At 43.2% G+C, this 9,255-nt stretch overlaps 1 protein-coding gene across 1 annotated transcript in view; it reads right to left on the reverse strand.

Annotated features, from left to right (window-relative positions):
* The window catches only part of NEDD9 (neural precursor cell expressed, developmentally down-regulated 9), a 100,940-nt gene extending 91,925 nt beyond the window's left edge, over positions 1–9,015 (reverse strand). Inside the window, exon 1 of the mRNA XM_086901943.1 lies at positions 8,854–9,015. The gene's annotated coding sequence lies outside the window, so the exon portion shown is untranslated. The remainder of the gene's footprint in view (positions 1–8,853) is intronic.
* Between the last annotated feature and the right edge of the window lie 240 nt (positions 9,016–9,255).

Raw genomic sequence — 9,255 nt, forward strand, 5'->3', positions numbered from 1 at the left:
TTGCTTCTCTGAGACCTGATTGTCATTTATATCCTCGTAGCAGTGTTGCTCTGCCCATCATCAGGGTGCAGACAGAAAAGTCATTTTGCAGGCATTTAGTAATGGAGGGTGGATGCCGGAGGGATTCTGGTTTGGACATTGTTTTATTTGTGGAGACAAAAGTGCTGAAGAATGAAGAAAATAAGTGAAATGAAGAGGAAATGAACCTTATTCTAATTTCCAACCTAAACACATTACTGACCAGGATAAACATATTTTCAGTGTGTGGGAATGACGCTGTCTTTCAGCTGTTGTCACTCACTCCTTTCTGCTCTATTTCCCCACTGGGAATGTTTTGGGGCAGCAGTCAGACCCTTCTTCACCTTCCTTCACCCTGGCTCAGCTCCTCAGCTGGCTGGGCTTCCACTAGAGGAGGTCCCAGCCAGCATGATCTAATGCTTGCCAGGAGCAGTAGTCCTACCCTTCATCCTGTGCCACTTCCCAGGCACTTGCCTGTCTGGAAGCAGAGCTGGCCACTGCCCTTCCCTCCTCACCCTCCAACAGCCCTCTCCTCCTTCCCACGCTGTTATTTTTAACCCGGACTGGAGCCTTGATTCACTCGTGGCCTCCTCCTTCTGCCAACAGAAACAGTCTGTGAAACTACAGAGTTAACCCCAGCTTTTTCAGGCTTCTCAAAGCCCTTCTCAGTCTGGGCAGCTCAACTCCATCTGCTGGAAACATTCTCCCTGATAACGTGGAAGGTGGCACCAGCCTTTTCCTCTGCTAGGGCTATCAAAACAGGCTCATATAGCCTTTGTCCTGGACTTGGGAAGAAGCTTGGCAGAATGTATCTAGGTTTCAGGGAAAAGTTATCAGATCCCACAGCACATTCATAACTTGTAAGATATAGTAGTAGTCAGGCATTTTTCTCCTCAGCTTTCCTCATGTTTTCCACTATAAAATTTCACCCGGTGTCTTGTTATCATCTTCATGACCGTACCACCCATGGTAGTGAAGATGGAAAATATATTCTCAATAAACAAATGTTGCAATTGTAAAGTCGTGAGACTAGAACTCTTAACTGGAAGATGCACCAGTAATACATTTCTGCATGGACTTTATACATTTTTTTATTTCAGAATCTGACTGTGCTGACCTCAAGAGACTTCAAGCATAATCCATCACCTTACCCCTTCCTACTGATGTCAGTAGGGGCAGGAACCAGCTGATCTAACTGCACAGGTGTGCACTTTACATAGCTATAGCTGGGGTAGTCAGACTCCCTTTGTAGGCAGGGGAGAGTAAATGTGTTTTGGCATTAATCAGTCTGACCTATTTTAGCTTTCTGCCTAAGTACGTCTTTTCACGGAGCGTAATTGAGTTGCCAATAATGAGTTCAAATTTGGACATCTACATCAGCTGATGTACCCTCAAACTTTCCAGTTACTTCACCTGGCTCCAGACCAGGTCTTGGCAGATCAACATTTAGTCATGACTGCTCACGTAGTTATAACAAAAATCGCTTTGGAGTTTTTTCCTCAGAAGATCCTTCACTAAGTGGATACAGCCCTCTTGGAGAGAAGGCCCACAGGTCACTGTAGCTTAGCTTCCCTATGTGTCAAGAGATATCTAGTGATGATTGATACTGTTTCTTTCACAACAAAAAGCAGTTTACGGTACAAGAATGTCAGAATAGTTCAGGTAGGAGAAGGACCTTTTGAGCTCATCTAGCCCAACCTCCTGCTCAAAGTTGGCCCCAGATCACTCAGGGCTTTGTCCAACTGATCTTGAAAACTTCCAAGGATGGAGATGCTGTGGTGTCTCTGGCCAACCTGCTGATGCTTTGGCTGTCCTTGGGGAAAACTATTTTCCTGACATCAAGTCAGAATTTCCCCTGTTTTGATGTACAGTTTTTGTCTCTCATTCTCCCACCATGTACCTCTGAAGAGCCTGTCTTGGTCTTCATGGTGACCTTCTCATAGGTACTGTAGGGCCACTGGTAGATCACCCCCAAAGCCATCACTTCTCCAGGCAGAATGATTCCTGGTCCCTCAGCCTCTGTCCAAAGGCTGGCTGCTCCAGCCATGGCCATGTGGTGGGCCCACACTGAATTCACCCAAGGCTATGGGAGCCTTTCCTGTATTGGCAGAGGGGGATAGGATGGGTGAAACTGGACACTGTCTCTAGATATGCTCCAGTGAGCACAGAGCAAAGGGGGAAAAACCACTTTACCACATCTGCTGGCCGTGCTCCTGCCAGTGCAGCCCAGGGCTCTGCCAGCTGTCCCTGCTGCCAGCGTGTGCTGCTAGCACACACGTAACTTATTCCCTGCCAGCACTCCCACGTCCCTCCCAGCAGCTCCCCAGTCTGTACAGTTCAATTAGCAGGGTTTTGGCAAAGGTTTTCTATGACTGAGAGCTGTGATAAGAAGCGGCAGTCACTCCATTATCATTAAGCTATGCATTCAGTATAGCTTTAAAAAAATCAAGTCTGTTGGTATTTATTTGGAATAGTTTTCTAAAGCAAAATTCTCACTGGGATTCATTATTTAGCTGAATCCTGACATGAAATAGAAGTATGAAACTGATGTGTGTGAACTTTCAACAGCTCACATAAAAAGAACATTTAATTCTGTTTCTAGGAGGTGCTGGTGCTGTTTGGAGCAAAAGCCATGAAGTGCTGCAGTGCTCAGACTGCTGCTCAGCACAATATTGGTGTGCACAATGTTGAATTCACCCTTGTGACTCTCTTGTGAAGCAGGAATGAGTTTCATTCCCTGCTTAAAAGGGAGAAGTCATGGTGCAGAAACCCAGACACCTCTGATCTAATTTAAATTGCCATAAAGTTAGATATACAGTCTCAGGCTAGGAATCCACAGTCCTAGAAAGGGAGAAATCCAGGGTTTCCTGGATTTCACCTCTTCCCTACTTGTTTTCAGGGTGAGAAATAGCCTGTTTTCACTGGCGCTGGCACAACTTGAACAGCCCATCTAAATTATTAATTTTTAAGTAAGGCTTGGGGCTAAAACCCTAGTTAAAGCTAAGCCTTGGCATCACAATTTAAATGGTTCTTCCCCAGACAAGTCGCAGAGAACTGAGAGTACTTCCAGGTTTCCCTCCAAATTAAACAAAGCCTCCAGATCATTCCTTGTGTTGCTTGAGGGGTGCCATGGAGATTGGCAGGGGGTGGAGAGTGGGAGGGGAAGCTTTGGGACATGGCAAACACTGTTCTCTTCCTCCTCTCTCACTCCCACCTTTGGCAGGGCTTTTTCCCTGCATTGGTGTTGGTGTAGATTTGTTGCTGCTGGAGAGGTGAACAGAGAGTTGTACTTGGTGTTTCCATTCCCATCTCCTTTTCACCTGTGGATGATCCAGGCAAAGGGGACAGAGACTGCCCTCTGCTCCTGATGAAAAAGGACCTACCTTACTTTGTGGAAAAATGTTGCCTTTTGGCTGCCAGAGTGCTTGGAGGTATTCCAAGTTATTGCAATAGAAATAGCACCGAAATATCTCTAATTTTCCCCTCTGTGTAAGGATCTTGTCTACTAATTTCAGTGTCACAGCTGAACCTCTTCTTTTCTTCAATACCTTTGAAGAGGCCTAGATAGAGCCCTACCACTAGTGACTTTTGTTAGGGGATGGAAGATGTTGGCTTTGTACAGCTCGAGAGATAAGCTGAACTTTTGTGCTGGAGGGAAAAAGAAATCACTCGTGTGTATGCAGCATGAAGCAAAATGGCATCCCCCAGGGACACAAACCACCAGCTTTATTTCCAGTCTGTGGGAATTCTGGCTGGCCTGCCCTGCTCACAGGTGTGAGTAGGAGAACACTTCAAATGAAGGAACATTCTTACTGGCAAGAAAGTTTAATGTTTTTTTTCCCTACATATTAGAGATCTCTCTTGCACAACCAGCTCACACTAATGAGAAGTGCTGAGGGTCCCCATCCCAGGGATTGTCCCAGTCTTTCTTGAAATGTACCCCAGTGCTTTTGTTGTCAGTCATGTAGTTACCTAAATGACAGCTAGTCTCAATTAAGATTTAGTTTGGAGGCTGAAAACTATTCAATGATTTAGTCTCAGGGATTAAGGAAAACAAAACCTTACCGACGGCTGGATAAAATTCACATTCCTTTCAATTGTGATCATCCTACATCAAGGAAATGTTTGAAATGTTGGCAGTCTCCTGTGATATGCCTGTGAAAGTTATTATATTGCTTTAAGTAATTTAAGAAAAAAGAACCAAGAGCTATAGAACAAATGTGTTATATAAATCTTCATTTTTACAAAAATGATTTGATAGATGTCAGGTCCCAGTTGGTGACATTTAAAAGAGACCACATCAAATGAAGGGACAGAGCTGCAGCTCTCCACCTCCACACTGGCTCTTCTCCCTCTCTCTTCTCCTCACCAGAGTGCCTCTAGACAGCTATGTCATCTGTAGCCATAAAATAAATTGAAGAATATCTGTCTCACGAAAGGCAAAAACGGAGCTATTTTCTCACCTCCATTGAAGTGGGCCATGTCCCTACCTGGGCTGAAAAGTGAGCTGTGTACCTGCATGGGGGCTTAAATGATTGTAAAAAACTTTTCATCTTCCCTCATCTCAGATCAACACATTCTGTGTTAGAAGGGATGTTTTTTTGTGGGGCTTGGCCAGGGTATGACAGGAGTTCTAACTCTGTACCACTTTGAAATTGCTGTTTAATTAATGCAGAAACAGCATAATTTACTGTCTATCAGTGTTCAGCTGTTAATTCTAGAGGAAGGAGAAAGCCTCTCTGAAAAATCACAATTTCTGAAGTTCTTTGGTTACAGAAAAAAAGCATTTTCTGTACTACTTTGAGTCAGGAAGCAGTGTAGAAACAATCAGTGCTGTCATTACACAAGGGTGTCTTATTTTTAGAATGCCATACAAGAGTACATACAAGAGTAGTGTAGGGCAAAATAAAGTCCTGCTGAGGTGTCCTGCCTGAGACATTTAGAGATGCTGTATTGGCAGACAGGAGTTCATCCAGTCAGAGAGAAATAAGCCATTCTTTGGAGAGAGGTGAAGTTTAGTAAAAGTAGATTTGCTTCCTTGTGGCCTGGGGCAGAGAGAGGATAGGGATGTGGGTGATTCAGAGTCATCTACCTCCTATAACCAAGTCCCATCACATGATTGCCTGCCTCAGCATGTCACGTGAAGCTTGTGAAGAAAGGACTCATTGGTGCCCAGCAAGCCAAGGCAGCATCCCTCAGCCTTTGAGTCTCGGCGACAAGAGGTCATTTCTTCCACTTCAGATGATGTGTAAAGATTAACTTTCCCTCCATGAACACATGAACAAATAACCTCAGGTGTTTCAGTCCCTGATATTCCTCTAGCAGAGCCTTTTGGGCCCTCTCTAGGGTCAGACAACTGGTGGGAGGGAGACAGCAGGTTGACAAGCTACCTTAGAGAAAAAATGTCACAGAAATTAGACCAGCTCTGGTCTAAGCATCCCTAAAGGTCACAGAATCCTTTTCCTGTTCATGCTGGATGCACGGATATTTCAGTTGTTTCCACAGCAAGAAGTAAGGTCCAGAAACAATGATTACATTTTCTCTGAAAGGTAAGTAGAAGATCAGAGAATCATAGAATGGTTTAGGTTGGAAGGAACCTTAAACACCCCCTAGTTCCAGCTCCTTCACCTGGGCAGGGAACTCGTGATGCAGCAACAGGCACAGTTTGAATGCCCTTTTTGGGCAGGGAGCCCAGTGCTGTTCAGGCACAGGAGGACCTTGATCAGTAATTAGGCAGAGGGAAGAGCACAAATATATATATGGGTTTGATCCCTGTTTGTTCTTTACCTGAGGGAAGATGTCTAGGCAATGTATTGAGAGTCTCTCCAAAAAGAATACAGGGTGCATCAATTATGGGGCATATCAAAAAACATTCTAACTATTTTGTCATGCCATGTGAACACAACCACTGAGTTTTAAATCAGAGGGATTGTGAAGATTAATTGAGGACCATTAACTGTTGTTCTGTAATATCCTGATCTGCCTAAAACTTCTGGGAATCTGTGTAGATCTCTTTTTTACTGCTGCCTGAGAAGAACTTGATGTGATTTTGGACAGAATGTCTGAGGGTCTGAGCACAGCCCACCACATGCTCCAAAACAAGTAATGGCATATATTTCACTATTCATTGTATCATTCACAGGCAGAAGAGAGGCTCTGCATTTCAGGCTGTTCCCCAGACACTGTTAGAATCTTTTAAGCATTTTATATTCATGTCATAATCTTTGGTTAGTATGTGATTAATTCAAAATGTTTTCCCACCGAGTGGCAAGAAAAATAGCTTCCAGTTTTGATTCTTAAAAGTACAACTTTAAGATTTTTTTTTTTTTTAAATGCCAATATTTCCTTAAAATATACTACTTCTGATAAAATGCTGACACCAGCTTGTATGGTCAGGCACTTAGAGAATGCTTTGCTTTGAAAGAGAAAATTTAAGTGAGAGTAAGCTAATGAAAATGATTTTCTTTGCAAATAAACAAGCCATAACCTACAACTGAAGTTATTCAGAGTAACTATAAAATCATCTTAACTGCCATTATCAGTTTGCCCACTTTGATTACTGAGGGAAAACTCCAGGAGCAGAGAATAGTCCTCAGTTTGGATGTAGGAGGACAGGCTAGATATGTAGTAGGGGATTTCTAACAGGAATCTACAGTTTTGTGTAAAAGCTCCTTCAAGGTTGTGCTCTCTGTGGCAAACCATGCAGGTTAAAATGCATGGTGTAGTGGTAAGGAGAAAAATTCACTTTTGGGAAACGAGTAGGTGGGATGGCTGGCAGAAGGAATTCATGTGGACTATTCAGAGGATGATGGAGAATGCCATACCTTCCCCAACCTACTTCTCCCTTCCTCATCCCCCTTCCTACTTGAAAAACAAGATTCCTCCTTCCCTGTTTCCACTTCTCTCACATCCTCTGTCACAGACCTGAATTATGAATGCTCCTGCTCTGAGGTGTTTTGGCTCACCCATCTTCAAAGCTTGGTGCCCACACGTTCATTTATTTCTGCTATCCAGTTGCAGACTATATCTCTCAGCCACAGTGGATCCCCTGGCTCTTCCAGTGTGAGAGTCACAGCTCATCCCAAGAGCCAGTGTGGCTTGTCTGAAGGAACACATGTTGCTATTATCAGCCCTCTTTTATTTTCCTGAGAAGCAGGCAAAAAAAATTTCATGTTCCATGCACTTAACCTCAGCGCAACACTCCCATGCCCATCCCTGGTTAAGCTTTGCCTACTGTTTATACCACACTTTTACCAGCAAAGATTAATTTTTTAGGTGACCCTGTGAAGCAGCTTTGCTTCAGAGGAAGGCTCAGCACTGAGATGTTATTTCCTGGCTCAGGGAGGTCCGTCAGTCGGATGTGCAGCTGGTAGATACCAACTTCAGCAACTTACAAGGACATTGATGAGGGTTGCATTTAGTGAGGTCAGGCTGCTGCACAGGTGTCTCCAGCCTTGCCTTGTCTTTTTGGCAGAATTGTTCAGTTCAATACAAATTCCATGGTGGTACAAATTACTTAGCAAAATTTACTCCACAACCTTTTTTTCCAAGTGTATTTTTTAGCCCAGGAAATGAGTCCTTCAAATAGTCCGAAAGAGGGCAAAACAATGCATTTGCTGCTTTCAATACAAAATGTGGCTCAATCATATCCTCATTAACCTTTTGTCATATCCTGTCACGCCCTGATTTGTGTTATGGAAGGAGGCTGGGCTGCCTGTGGCAGGTCACCACGTAATATTTCCTGAGTACTCGTGCTTGTTCTCTGAACAATCACAGATCAGTTGAGAACAGCTGCAGAAAGTGAAAGAGGGGCAGGTACTGCTGGCACAGCTTTGTAGTCGTTATTCAAATAATATTCACAGATGCTTTCTTACCAAAACATATTTTACTTAAGAAATCAAATGGCACTAGCTTTAGGAAACAGCTCACCCACCACCACAAACTAGAAAGTACAGCAATTACATTATGTTCCTCCATCACTGTGAATTGCCTAAATAAAGAAAAGAAAAATTGTGATGTAAATTCAGCCACATGAAAATCTGTAGGCTAGAAAGCCTTGGAATGAACAGGATAGACTGAGGCAGACCTATGGTGAAATCTGCACTTCCAAAGAGTGCTATCTTTTGCCTTTAAAATTCTATTTTAATTATATTTTAACTTTTTCACATATTTGACTTCTGTTTAGAGAACTATCAGTGGATCATGATGCTTCCAGGACTGACTGAAGTGTAAACTCAGCTGTAAACTCGATGTTGAAAAGAAAATTGAAAGTTTCCTATCTGATAAATATAATCAGTGATATAATTAAGAGATAATGATCTGTTTGATAACGCACAGCTCGAAATAAGGTCCAAGGTCCTTTGGTCAGAAGTTTACAATGTATTTCCTCTTGGCAAACACCAGGTATATGGATTTTGACCCCTTTTCAAACAGGAGCAGCAAATAAATTCACTGCTACCAGCCAACTTCCTGGTTTGCCTTTGGAAATGAGGCAGGGCTTCCCTGATTACTCATGAAACACATCTTCATTAAACAGCCTACCCGGATCCAGACAGCCAGAGGAGTTAAATTGCGATGGTCAGTTGTCACACAGAAAAAAACTTTTTCAACAAGAAAAGCCCATGAGGGTAAAACAGCAATTAATTTGTTAATTAAATTAACAAGCATGGACTTCAAAACTGTGTTACTAAAAAAATCAAGAGGGTCGCTACACATCTAAATGGAGAGAGACCATGTTGTTTATAGGCTTGCAGGCTCAGGCTCAGCTACTGGACAGCAGCTCCTCTCCAGAGCACCAGCTATCAAAACAGAGAGGTTTTGCTGGGCAGCACTTACCTTGCAAGGGGCACTGCTCCTGATTCCCTCCTCTGACCCTTCTCATCAGGTTTCTTGTGTCCTCAGTAGGTCAGTGCAGTCCAAGGAAGCCACATCTGCCCATTGGCTCCATCTGGAAGGCTTGGTTGTAGGAGTACATTTTTACCCTGTCTACCCTGTTGTGTCTTTTTGTTTGTTTTTGGTGGGTGTTTTTTTTTTTTTTTGTAAAAGAGAGAAACCACAAATGTTTTTCTTCCGTTTTTTCTTATTTCCTCTCCACTTAGCAAGCCTTGTTTTTAACAGAGTTTGTCAGGTATTTGGGCTGAGTAGTCCTTGAATCAGAGGGTCCACAGGGAGAGTCCAGTGGTCATCTGTGCCTGTCCTGTAGTCACCAAATTTGGTGGACCTGTGATGGGTAATAAT

This window comes from Cyanistes caeruleus, chromosome 1 (genome assembly GCF_971803275.1).
Source record: "Cyanistes caeruleus chromosome 1, bCyaCae1.hap1.1, whole genome shotgun sequence".
Lineage (NCBI taxonomy): Eukaryota > Metazoa > Chordata > Aves > Passeriformes > Paridae > Cyanistes > Cyanistes caeruleus.